The sequence below is a fragment of the Lepeophtheirus salmonis genome, chromosome 10 (assembly GCF_016086655.4).
Source record: "Lepeophtheirus salmonis chromosome 10, UVic_Lsal_1.4, whole genome shotgun sequence".
NCBI lineage: Eukaryota > Metazoa > Arthropoda > Copepoda > Siphonostomatoida > Caligidae > Lepeophtheirus > Lepeophtheirus salmonis.
In genome coordinates, this window is record NC_052140.2 from 22470684 (window position 1) to 22484875 (window position 14192).

Below are 14192 nucleotides of genomic sequence, written 5' to 3' on the forward strand. Positions count from 1 at the left end.
AGCCTGTAATTGGTTTTCTGAGTCTTGAAATTCAAAGACAAAGTTAGAAAGTAGAATTGACAAAAAACAAAAATATATATCATTATGGCTTTTGAATCCTATATTATTTGTAGTGCATTTGATGAAGTTTCTCTACTCTTTATTGCATAAAATAATTTCAAAATCTTATTGTAATCAACAAAAAGTTGAATTGTGTAAAATATTTAGTGGAAGTTTTCGAAAAGAATCTACTAAACTAAATGTTGTATCCTCAAAGATAAGTGTGTACTATGGTGTCCCACCCCAAAAAAATGATTTGAGGTCATAAAACCTGTCCTGTCTTATTATGAGATTTTTCAATATATAACTAACATAACAAAAACCATGCAGATATCCTACAAATTCAGCCAGCCCTAGAGGTTTATGGATTTACACAATTATAAAGAGAAAAAGTGCTACCTTTGTGATGGTTTCAGCGCATGAAAACTTTATATTTCAGTAAATATGACTAATTCTATAGATTAACTTATTTTGTTTGACCTATATTTTCATTCTGATACAACAAGAAATCAATATTGTACTTTATAGAGTTTTAAATAATTTTCCTTTTCTATCTTAGGTTCATTTTTGTTTAATTTAGGCATTTTTCTGCATAAATATACTAGTTTGTGTTGTTTAAGGTCAATTTTAAAGTACATTATGTCTAAATTTACACTTGCTACTAGAAACTGTACAGAAATTCCCTATTTAGGCTAACCTATTTCTCTGATGGAATCATCAACCCTGCCAAAAGTTGGTCAAGTTTTGAAATATTTTCATAATATAAAACATGTTTGATTACAGTATAATCAAATACTAGGCAAGAGAAGTTTAGATATGAAACAAGCTGGAGTCGTTATCCATGAAGTCCAATTGTTTTGGAAAAGGTGGACCTGACCGAGAGTTACAAAAGATTGTGCCAAGGATAAACTTATCAAGTGCTACAAAGAATGGCAGTCTTTAAATAAACACAAAGAAAGGACATTAGAAGTTCATCTACATAATGTTGATAAATTTTTGAAAAAAAACCTGGATATGCTTTTTGATAAATCTAATTCCAAAGCAGAAGAAATACTGCGTTCAACGCTAGGAATGGATGAAGTTCAAGAAGATATGGAGTTTTAAAAAATGCTCAGAGCAGGAGAGAATGTATATCTACGAGAAAAAGGTAACGGAAAAGGTTGATGGAGACGGAGGATTTTCTGCCTGTTCTTTTTTCGAACGCATTGATACATTGTAAATCGTCTTCCTCGAGGCCCAGGCTGCTCCCAGATGGCCTTATGGGATAATCCCATACGGAGGAACGCTGCGATATTAATCCTCTTCTCGTCGTACTGTGTACTCATGGACGCGACTAGAACAATGTTTTTCTTACCAATGGACAGTTAATTATGTGTTCTACAACATTTTTCATGAAATGAAACTGAAAATAAACATGGTAACTCTGATCATTTTTTTTTCATTTCGTTCATATTATAGCTAAAAACTAAAGCAAACACCTTATATTACAAATTAATAAGATGTGTGGTCAACAAAAGTACAGCTTCAATTAATTATTCAATTTAACTTTTAATTTTCTTATAGAGTTTTCTCTACCACTACAACAAAGTTGACCTCCTTGGTATTTAAAATAACATAAACTCTTGCCTCTTTCAATCTAAAAGGATGTTCCACTAAGGAAATTAGGGCCTGTTATTATGATACCATGAGATACAATAAACAACTGCTAAAATGGTGAGCACACTTTTGCTGGTTATTTAAAACAATGAGTGCGCTCCGGTTCAAGAGTTTTGAGCGGAGCCCACTAATGCTCTGGAAAAGACAGATAAGAACCGTTCCTAGAACTATAGCTATTTTAGAACGATTCAACACTAATGACTCCAGGCCGATTCTTGCCGATCGGTACACCTGTTAGGAGGGGGGGGGTATCGGGGGGGGGTTCTAGTTCTAAAAAGAACCAGTTTCTAGAATAAAAAAGATAGTCTTTCAAATTGTAACAATTATATAATTTGCCCCCAGACCTTTTCTTGCAAATACATTCTGCCGACAGTGTTGTGAGTTCAAATTGAGCCACAAGTGTCCATACCATAGACTTGAGTCCAAGTCGAGAAGCAAGTATCGTCCCACCTCTTTATTATTCCAGCTAAACCTTTGTTCAAAGATATGCCTACTCAATTTTAATAAATGACTACTGTTTAAGCTGCATACAATAATTTGTTAATTTATCACTCTAATCAATTTTTGATTAATTGATGTATATTAAAGATAGGGATTGAAATATCAAACGACTTTCATTAATTATCCATGATAGGTGTTCACATATGTTATGGAATTATTTCAGATGAATAAATACATGTTCATTAATTAATAATTAGATTAATGCAGTTGTGTAAATCAGTTAATATTATAATTACATCAACGCTTTGTTATTAACAATTTTTTTAATTAAAATTTCTTCATTCATGTAGAAGTCCAAGGGAGTTATGGTATAGTCTTGTTAAAGAATAAATATCTGGATGGATCGTAGTTAAATAAGTCATAGGTAAAGAAGGGATCCCGGAAAAGAACAAACTAAGGTCAGCAATGATAAAAGGAAAAACAGTCTATGCGAGTACCCTTTCTTATTTTTTGTTGATTATTTTCAAAGGCTTAGTGAGCGGCGCTCAAAATTTTGGAGCGAGAGCTTGCTCATCATTCTAGAAGAGTAATTAAACAGCTCAAATTTTCTATCATTTATATTACGTTGTTATCTTTATTGCATCATGTAGCCTTTCCTCCAAACAGAACCTGAAAAAAGATACAAAATCATCTGGTACATAGCCAAATAAGTCAGTCATACCAACCGCTATTAAAATAGCCAATATATTTATTCTACCTATGAGAAATTATAAACAAAAAGCTCAACAAGGTAGACTATCACAATTCTTCAAACCTTAATACGTAGGTTTCAAAGTATTGGGAAGAAATCACGGAATGTTACGGTACGCTCTGAAGAATCATTGGCATTCATATGCAGTCAATTTCTTCATTAAAATGTCTTAAAAAGATATTGAAATCTCTACTTATGGTTCATCAATTATTGAACTAGAGTTATAGATCAAGATGAAAATGGGGACCTCGTCCATGAAAGTCTACAGGCAATTGTGAATATAATATATTTCTATAATATATCAGCATACTTCATTAACTTATGAGTTATCACAATTATAGATTTTGATGTGCTCGCTTCGAGCCTTCAATTGCGCTTCCCTCCTTGGCCCTTGGAAGTAAATTATATTGCAATTTCATGTGTTTATATCTCATACGTATTTTGTGATTCTATGTGGCAATTAACCATCTTCCTTTAACTGTGAGGATTTTGCATCCTATCTTATAGAAGTAAAGTATACTATCAAAACCTTCCCAAAATAAAGCATCCTTTTTAGTGGTAGCATTGAGGATTTAATAGGATAAGGAGATCCTCACAGTTTGAGCTTTAAAGATGGAATTTCATTTACTAATATAATACCAACTATAATTATTATTTCACAGTCAATTTGAAACTCATAAAAACTCAGGGAGTGTATGCCTTGGATGGGACATTGAACATCTATGAACTACTATGAATTCTAAGGAACTTAAGCAAATCGTGCAATTGGTCAGTTAATCTTCCTAAGACATCAAGAGAATATTCTCTTCGGGATGCTAGAACCGGAGATATCTCTGATGCCAAGAGTTTATAAACGTTTGGAGTCCAGAGTCGCTAAGATTTTCATTGCACCAAGCTTCAGTTGTTATAGTCTTATGGGCAGATTCTGAGTCTTGTTGTCGACAATAATCCTCTTTGGAGTAGTTGATATACAACCATAGCTTCATCACCTCCCGATACTCCTTCTACGTCAATTTCAAAAGCCACATCGGTCAAGAAATCTTCAATGACAATCTTTTTTGTGTTCTCCACTTCCTTTCTTTCTCTTGACCAATTCACAATGCTTGCGAATTCTTTTAAAGATTTGCAATCTGTTGCTTTTTTACTCCATTGTCGTTATTTGTTGATGTATGGCAACCAGTAATACAGCGTATGAATGCGAATAAATTTACAAACGATTATTTTTTTTTAGTCCAACATCGAATGCAAATAATTATGTCTTTATGACGCTCGAATTGGCCTGATACGATTTGCTCACGCACACCGTAGATACAGAAGTATATGCAGGGTCTTGTAGTAAATTTGGACCAAGGCCACCAAGATCCATAATGAATGCTTCTGGAGAATACTTTATGTTACAAAAAATGGGAATGATACAATTTTAAATACTTTTTATTGTATATATCCTTCCCCTGCCACACGGAACCTGAAAGCTTTAACGGACTTTGAGACCTCTGCAGCGTCTATGGAGATGGCCACGGACACAATGGACGACTTCAGGGCCTCCACAGAGTTATGGTAGGTTGCAAAGGTCCCCTCCAACTTTCCCTACAAATAAAAATCACAAGGATTAAGATCAGGAGAGTTGGAAGACCAGGTCTTGAAGTCCTAAGAATGATGCACATTATTTTTCAGCCATTCCTGCACAATCTTGGCCTTATATGAGGGACGGAGTGTTACTGAAAGGTGTAACTTCTGCCTCCAGCCTCTTTCTCCATCTAAGGCTTGACCATGTCGAAGTAGACCTCTTTGTTCACCTTTTACTTGGGCTTGAAGAAGTAGGGTTGCATTACGTGACCCTCACTGTTAATGACGTCCAGGACCATCACGTTGGCTAGGTTTTTTTATCCTAAACATCATGGGGACTTTAGGCTATATCTCTTCTTGTCAACAGTGAATATCTTCTCATCAGAGAAGAATCGCAAATGTCCTCCAGTATTCTTCAAGAAAGACAGGATCTTCTTGCACCTAGCCTCTCTGGTAAGCTTCATTTAATCTGTTAACAGTTGTCTCACACTTAGAACGTAGCACTTTTACCATAAGTTATCATTGATGACCCTGGAGATGGTACTGCGGTACATGAAGCGGATTTTGGCAAGGATGGACATGGATTTACCAGGGTCAGATTTGATGGACCTCTTAAGCACATCCAGGAACCTGGGAGTCCTCTTTTGTTACTCTTGGGACTTTGTTTGGACCTGCTGGACATACCCCTGTTTTTGTACTTCTTGATGATGATGTAGACGGTCCGTTTTGGATACATCAGGAGCATAGTGTCCTCCACAATGGAGTTCGATCACAGTGGACCTTTTTTGCTGCTCCAACCTCATGAAGTAGAATTTTGTTTTTCACGGAAAGTTATAAATACACCCTACATAACTTCTCCAAATAAAAAGATACTATAAAGATATCACTGTCATTGAGAAATGGGCCCGTAACTTTTTTAAAGGATGAGGAAAGACATAATACAGCATGCAGGGCATTTAAACTCGTTCAATCCACAATAATTTAATCATATAGGTAAAATAAGATGAGTTGAAAGGATTGAATTTTGATTATATCTCATCTTTATAACATTTGATGATAGATGAGAGGTATTTACTTTTAAATATGAAATATTTAACCCTTAGAGGATGACATTTAAACTATACGAGTGTATTTTCTAAAGAATTCTTGAAGTAAAATATCAAGGTTTTTGATATTGCTCATTCAATGATTATGAAATTGATCCCTTGCATTACAGATTTGTAATTGGAGATTGCAATCAAACAAAGAATATTCAAATACGGGTATTTTTAAATTCATTCCATTTCATCCACCGATATAGAGTTAAATTTTTCGAATAATCGAATCGAAAAAAAAACATTTAAAAAATAAATAAAGGTATTTTCAATAAGAAAAAAGAGTCAATTCTATAGCAATAAGAAATGCCCTTTTTAAAAAGAGTGTATTTGAAAAAAATATTAGAAATGATCCTTTAACAAACCTTGGAAATGTACTATACTCGATTTTTTTCACCCATATTTTATATAACTTAAGTAATGGGTTACTTGGATACTCTTCGTTTTGATTCATTGTCACAGGGTTGTACAAATCTATCTTTTCTTGTTTTTTATATTTAACTCCTTTTCTTTTTTTGAATACTGAGAGTTTTAAAAAAAAAAATCAAGTTATATATTCTTAACCTTTTTGAAGATGTCCTTTGGTGAGGGGGCTCAATCCCCCCTCTGAATTCCCTAAATAATTAAGGTTCGGAGGCAACCAGGAATCATGAGGCTGATAAGCTTATTCTAATCAATCAGGATAGGGATCAAAGTACTCAGATTGAGTGTGAAAAAAGAACTCTCCTGTTGCCAGTCTACACCCCATAACTGAATGGACGATGGTGATGACGTCACCCTTGAATAGAAAACAGAAAAGTAAGAAAACTATTTTTAAAAGCACCAAATGGAAGTTTTTTAAACTATTAATTGAGATAGAAAATGGTGCAGCCTCATTTAAAAAAGAATTCCTGGACTATGACGTAGGCAGAATTGCTATTCATAAGCTGGGCATCCCCAAGTATGACCCCCGAAGATATTGTCAGCCGTTTAAAAGGGGCTAGTAAATCTCGTTCAGATGTCCAGGGCCCATCTAACGATCTTCAATTATTGCAACTTTTTAATAATAAGAAAATAACTTTCCTAAGTGAAGTGATGCGAAGGGACACGAAGCGAAGAATATGTTATACCCAGGAGTAAGGATATTTTTTAGAGATATTCGTGTACAATTAGCCCTTTGTAAGATCATGGAAGTAGATGGAAAGTATCATAATGTGGAGGAGGGTGGAAGGTTGTTTCTTTGGAGTACTCAGGGGGTAGACTCCGAGTCAATCTGTGGACAGAGAGATGAGGCCAGAGGAGATCATAATTCAGTATGTCAGACACTGTGTCTTTTTCTTGTATCTACCAGGATTCACATGAAGGTCCATTTTTCCATGGGAAAAATGTAGAAGGCTTGGGGTCAAAATTTCAAGACGGATCAAGGAGTTTTGTTGAAGGTTGTATGTGCGGGTCCCGAGGGAAATGTGGACCAAACCCTCCATGCAAAAAGGGAACGCAAGTCAATCGTTAATTAAAAGAAGAAAAAAAAATCATAGATATTAACCAATCTCCGCCTGGAGCTAAATTGCAAATATTTATACTTTTTATTTTACAAATATAATGTCAACCCAATTTTCAGGGAGTTTTATTTTCAACAGCAAGCCCTCTTTCCTCATTTTTCCAATACATGATAGTGACAGACTGTATTTTCAAGAAACCTTTATATCTTGCCTTTATAATGAAACCACGCACACTTCCCTACTACTTTTACAGACTGATTGTCACGTATGTATTAAATCAAAGGAAAGTATGTTGTCGCATCTTGTATGTATATTCCAAGATGGTGTCTTTTCAGCTTATAACGCTATCTGTGACGTCAGTGGTTCCTTCCATGTCCAATCGACCAAAATATAACAAAAATTGTCACCCAGATTGAATGATTTTTTTGGTACAGAAGCTCAAATTCAGTTGTAAATTAAGTGTGTCAAATTCAGCAGATAATTCTGAGTCGTTCATGAGATATAGTTGCTTGTTCTAGTGTCTTTTTGGACCAAGACATTTTCTTCCTTAATTTTCAACTTCTAAGCCATATTATGAATGACTGTAATTCATTTTTATTTTGTCAGTCTATTTAAAGCATAAAATAAGTTTAAGATATAAATGCGTAAAACACTCATGTAATTACGATTTTTTTTCTTTTTAAACCAAAATTGAGGTCAACAGAAATTTAAAAATTCTACTTTTGACTTCATTTTTGGAATCCTCACACTTCAAAATAGTCAAGTACCAAATTTGAAGAGGTAATCTCTTTTGGATTAAAAAATATACAAAAAAACGTAGTGTCCGGTAATAAAACATTAAAGCGAAGTTGAAAATTTTCGTTCAAAAAAGACACTGGGATAAGTAACTATATCTCATAAACGACTCAAAAATATGTGCTGAAATTTTGCACACTTAATTTACACATAAATTTGAGCTTGTGGGCCAAAAATCATCTAAATCTGAAAGGGTCGGGGGACATTGATTTGACATGGAATGACCTGAGTCAATAATTACAGTATTTTGTAATTGTGGTCTGTATTAACTAAAGCCGTGATCATTATCCTTGAAGAAAGAACATATATGTAAAAAGTAATCAATAGTGGCTGAAAGTAAAGCAGTACCTCTTCTTCCTCAGCTGTTGTCATTATTATTTAACTCCTGGTTACTGAAATGACGAAGAATAACTGAGGATTTTTGCGAAGTTATAGTTCTAAGTCATTGTTGGACTCGGAGTAGAATTGAGGATCGATATTGGAGTAATTCTAGCTAGATATAGAGTGGAACTTGTATTTATTTTCTTCATCTCATAGCTGCTCGCAGCTAATCAAATGAAACGTTACGACAGCTCAGCTGTTCTCCTCCAAAACATTCTTCAAATTGTCAGGGTTACCATATTAAATTTGGGTATATTTGTTTTTAAAAAACGACACGTTATATTATTTTAATTTATTGATATAAAAATATACAACTGTTTAAAAATAAGCTTTTAATTTATTACTATTTTTCCTTCGTGAAGAAACCCCTTGAAACATAAATGTATTGAAGAACCTCCGCCTGTATCATTAAGATGAATGAAGCGTAGAAAATTGTGAATAATATTTATATATATATTTGTTCGTCACAGTTTCTATCCATAATCTGCCAACCTCAGACGACCCCACTTCCTGTACGTACGTACTTAAGTACCTCACGTTCTTACTATTGTCGTATCACGCAACCTTTCATAGGAAAAGAAACAGAGAAAACAAGCACAACATCAGTTGGTAGTTGATCTGAAAAGACTGCAATCCTATCAGTCTGGTCATATTAATACTTTTCAGCGCTAGAACCGGTCTTTTTTGATCTTTTATAATAACGACAACAGCTGAAATGACGTAGTTACTAACTCTTCATTTGTTCAACATAACTTCTTTCAAATAGACAAGATACTTGAAGTTGAAAGTAGAAAGTGTGAGACAAGAACTTATTATTATGCGTTCTAGCTCAGATTCATTATTTTCTTCGTTTCGGTATTATTCAATAATAATTATTGGTGAAAAATATCTATAAAGACTGGACTTGAACGAACAAATAAGGACTCCCACAACACTAGTTTTCAAAAAAAAAAATGATAATCAAGCAAATACTGAGGAACAATGGACAAGCACCCTGGAACCAGTTTTGGATTGGAGGGCAAAGACCTAAGGGGACTCACGATATGTTTTGGTATAGTCTCAAAACCAAACGACCTCATCTCAGGACAAGCTCAAGATACAAGACATGCATTCACATACAAGGGCATATACACACGTGCCCGTGTATAAGTTGTTGCTGTTGGAAATTGTATAATATATTATCCCTTCTTCAACAAAATACCAATAATATGGCTATTTTATAACCAACACTGAATGGAAATTTTAATGTAACTATCTGCATTTCTTACATATCACTTTTATAAAATATTTATCATAATAAAAATTGCTTTCTAAAACATCACTTTCTGAAATGATTGAAGAACCACGATAACTTTGTAAACTTTTGATCAACAATGGAACACTGAAGAACATTAAAACTTTCTTCATGAGAGCAAATGCGTTTCTCCATTTTGTGTCACTGCGTGAAATGAACTGCTAGACCCGATCTTCATTGTCAATCAAGTCTACCCTATCCTTGTACATGTTGAGAATTAATAATGAGTTCAATTTAGACTGTGACATCGTCCCTCTCAGATAGGATTTGAGGTGTCTTAGTGCACTCAAAGAACGTTCTGCCCTCGTTGTTCTAGCCGGAGGTACAATATACAGTCTGCAAAGTTTAACAACTCCGGGATCATGCTCTTCATGTTGGTCTCTGAGATCGAATCAGTGATGTACTTCACTGTTGTTTTTTTTAGCCCGGAGTATGTTTAAGGGTGATATCCCTAATATTCTGAAGAATCCGTAGCTGAGCTTTGAGTCGAAATTAATTCAGATATGACTCAATATGACTATTCCCTCTGAAGAGAATCGATCCAAAAAAAGACCCGAAATCACACTGTCTAATGTATCAAATTAAACTGACTCGTACATATCTTTATGGGTCTTAAAAATGTAGGTTCACCTTTCACGAGACTGTTTTGGTTCTTCTTGGCCATTTTTTTGTGCATAGTCCAATGATTGTTGCATAACTTCACCAAATAATGCATCCCTACACATGCTCCGTAGTAGTTGTCCAAGAGCTACTTGGGAAAAATTAAATCCTTGTTCGCTGGTACATCTGGTGACAGATGTGATAAAATTAATTGAATTGTCATAGAACAGTATTGTGTGGCCAAAAGACAATACTGTTTGCATACCATGCTCTGTACTAATAAGCTTTAAAATCTATAAAAAAAAATAATCATTCCAACATTTCCATAATGATGCTATGTTCTTTTAGCCCTAGGCCTCTGCAAACTGTACATCCATTGTATACTCACTGGTATAATTGGCACGCAAAGCGTGTACCTAAATATTAAATTTGGATGTATAAATTAGATTTAACACTCGTAGCTTATATATATTATTTTTTTTTGGTTGCGAAGCGCTTTTGGGGTGGGCAAAAAATCGTTTTGTCCCCCTCCCATCCAACTATTTGGATTGGGGGAGGCGGCTGCCCCTTTAATCCCCTTCCCCATGCCAATAGACTAATAATAAAACTTTCGTTATGCATTTTATTTACCTTAATCCCCATGGTGACAGTTTTTCAAAATTGGAAATTTAAAAAAAAGAATATTTTACCATTCAAAATGAAGTTTCCTTATACGACATTATAATAGCTAAATATAATTGCAAAATATTTATCGGAAGCAAGGATTTTTGTTTTGTTTTGTATGATATTGAAGCAATTGAATACGATATACACGTCATAGAATGATTGAATGTCATGCACTCGTGGAGAAAATAAGTATTGGATCCCTTTCCGATTATGTAAGTTTTCCCGCTTTCAAACAAAAGAACCGTATTTAATTTTAATAATATGTTTATTTTAATAGTGATAGAAGTTGTATGAACAAAAAGTTTTTAAGAGGAAGAAAAATGTTGAGTATAACTCCAGGAACATTATCCCTAGTAATGTAAATTTGGTGGATTTTTTAGCTGACCCGTTGTTCTGGAATTGGTCATTTGAAGAATGATTTTTCTTTCCCTTAGCTGTAGACATTTTTATTTAATTCCTGAGTAGTAAACATCCTTTTTTAATAGATTCAATGATATTCCAATCCTGATTGGACATTCAAGTGTGAGGATTTACTGCAGAGTTGTAATTGTAAGCTCTTGTCGGACTCAGAGTAAAATTGGGGATCGGAGTAATTATAGCAAATGTGCTTGTTTTTATCCTTTTCTCCTTCCTCCTTTGTCACAGCTGATTGTAACTGATCGAATGAAACGTCATGAGGATTATTCTTTCTCTCCTCCAAAACTCCTCCTAATTGTCAGGGTTACCATATTGATTATCATTTTTTTTAACATAACCATTGGACAAAGGATTTTCCTCACTAACTATCCCCATTATGAATAAATATAGATATAAATCACGTGTGTTTTTTAGCTCGCCCACTTTTTTGGAATCGATAATCTGCAGAGTGAATTATCTTTTCCTTAGCGTTGATCATTATTAATTAACTTCTGAGTAGTGAACTTTTTTTCCTACTACATTAAATTATATTCAAATCCTGTTTGAATATTCGTGTCCGTTCATAAAAGACGGAGAGTAACCTGGAGGATTTGTTGTGGAGTGGATCATTGTAAGTCATAGTTGGTCTTAGAGTATAATTGAGGTTTGATATTGGAGTAATTCTTGCCAATGTCCTTGTTTATTTCCTTCTCGCTTGTCACAGCTGATTGGTGCTGATCTAATGAAACGTCATGACAGCTAAGCTGCTCTCCTCCAAAATATTCTTCAAATAGTCAGGGTTACCATATTTATTTTCAGTTTTTTAACATGCCCAAAATACACACGATTTTCATCGCTATAGTTTCCTTGAGGCGAGACGTCATTTGCCTAGAAGTGAATGCTGGCCTGGAGCTAATCTTGGGGTTTTCTTTGCGGTGAGGACAGGCGTTTTATCTTGTTCGAACAACCAGGGGGAATTCTCAACGATGGATTTGATACATGGGAGAACTTTGGTGTCCGGAATTATAACGTACGGATCCGCCTTCAGCATGTATGCTAAAGTGAAACTCACGGGATTCATTCCCTTCCCGTTGGATGCAACCGAGGCTAACATCATCAATGAAGTAGGGTGTTTGGTGGGTTATAAAATATCGGTTCTCCTCGGCTACACCCCCAAGTGTCACTACTCGATCATTCTGCCTGATGAAAACAGGGTCAACAGTAAAGTGTTTCTCATCAGAAAGATCACAATGAGTCTACAGATTCCCTTGTGGTGGTTCAGAATCTTTTTTGAACGCTCCATTCGGACTTTTAGCTGATGGGAACTTGTTCCTCTTTCTGGTCATGTCAGTAATTGAAAGTCAAAAGTGGCATCTCCAGCATCACAAAGCTCTTTCCACCCTCTTTTTTGTTAGCTCTCTGGACAGTTTGGTGTGCAATCCTGAGATCTCTTCCATGGGCCCACGTGGACTTGAGGTGACTGACTTGGGTTGTTTTCTTTAACTCCTACGGGTCCAGTTTGGCCTCTTTCATAGAGCCCTTCTTCCTCTCCAATGTTTCATACATGCTGACGGCGAAAACGGTGGTCCTGGGGACGCCCAACTGTTTAGAGTGCGCGAATGGAAATCCATTAAACATATTCATGTGTTATTTTCTTGAATTGTACATAAGATGGAGAGCTCAAGTTTATATTGTTTGGTAACTAATTGTGTATGCCTTAATATACTGAAAGATGAATTAATTTCAATCACTCAACCTTCGTTAAATATTGAATTAGTATGTACTCAGACTTCAATGAATCACCCCACCCCGTACATTTTATTATATAAATACGTACAATGAGTTTTCTGATTAGATACTTTTTGAATTAATTAACGAATCTTAAGTACCCAAGAGCTATAAAAAATCAACTTGATTTAACATAGGTTAAATCCATCAGAATAAATTAGAATTACAAACCTAAGACATGCGTATTTATGAGTATAATATATACACAAAACTCCCTTCCAAGAGGTCATCTCCCTCTTGGAAACAGGAAAGAGATCTATGTCAGACCTCTCATGATATATACATACATAACTCTAAAGAGATGTAAGAATGTTTTTTTTTTGTGTTATTCTCACGTAAGTTTTTTTATTATTTTCAGAGGTGATGTGGAATCGAATCATTCCACCCAACTCAGGCCTCACACCAACGACAGTAAGAACCACACAATGCTTAAACTAAGAAAGATGCTTGTTGAATCCACAACATCATTTCTGTCTTGTCATTGGAGTGAGTCTTCAAATTATTTTACATTAATTGTAATATCGTTCAGTTCAATATAACATCTCTATTTGATTTTGTAGTTTCTTTAGAAAATACTTGCTCGATATAGACTATCTCAAGTTCAAGTAAATATATGGTCTTTGACTTTTACATCTGATGTATTCAGTTAAGTAAAGAGCTCTGAGCGTTTTTCGCTAGATATCTTTAATGAGCGATATCTCAGAATTAATACATTGGATCAAAAAAAGCATAAAATATACTTAAAGGTGAAGCGTACACATAAGAAAAGCTCATTTAGAGTTTTGTGTTGGGTGAACCCAGTTGTGTGTTTCAGCGTTCCAACATGGAAGTCAAAAAAGAGAAAAGTCTATACACTCTAGAGTATCACTACGACCAAGATGAAAAGGCAGAAGAGGCAGGCCAAAAGAATTATGCAGTTTATAAACCCAATACCAAATGAAACAGCAAAGCAGTAGTTCCAACGACTCCGTTCTAGTCATATGGACGTCGAAGATGAGGCATGCTTTGGTAGGCCAATCATAGAAAATGTGCATAAAGTAATGGAAATCGTCGGCTTGGATCGGTATGTGAGCACTTATTCTATTGCCAAGGAACTAAAAACTACCCTGAAACCCGTTTGAAATCATCTAAATCGGATAATCCTAACATGTAAAAATCATCCAAATACATCCAAAATAAAGCTAACAATCGCTCAGAACTTTTTATTTTACCTATTATATAAATGGTTTCTTGCTTTTCATTTT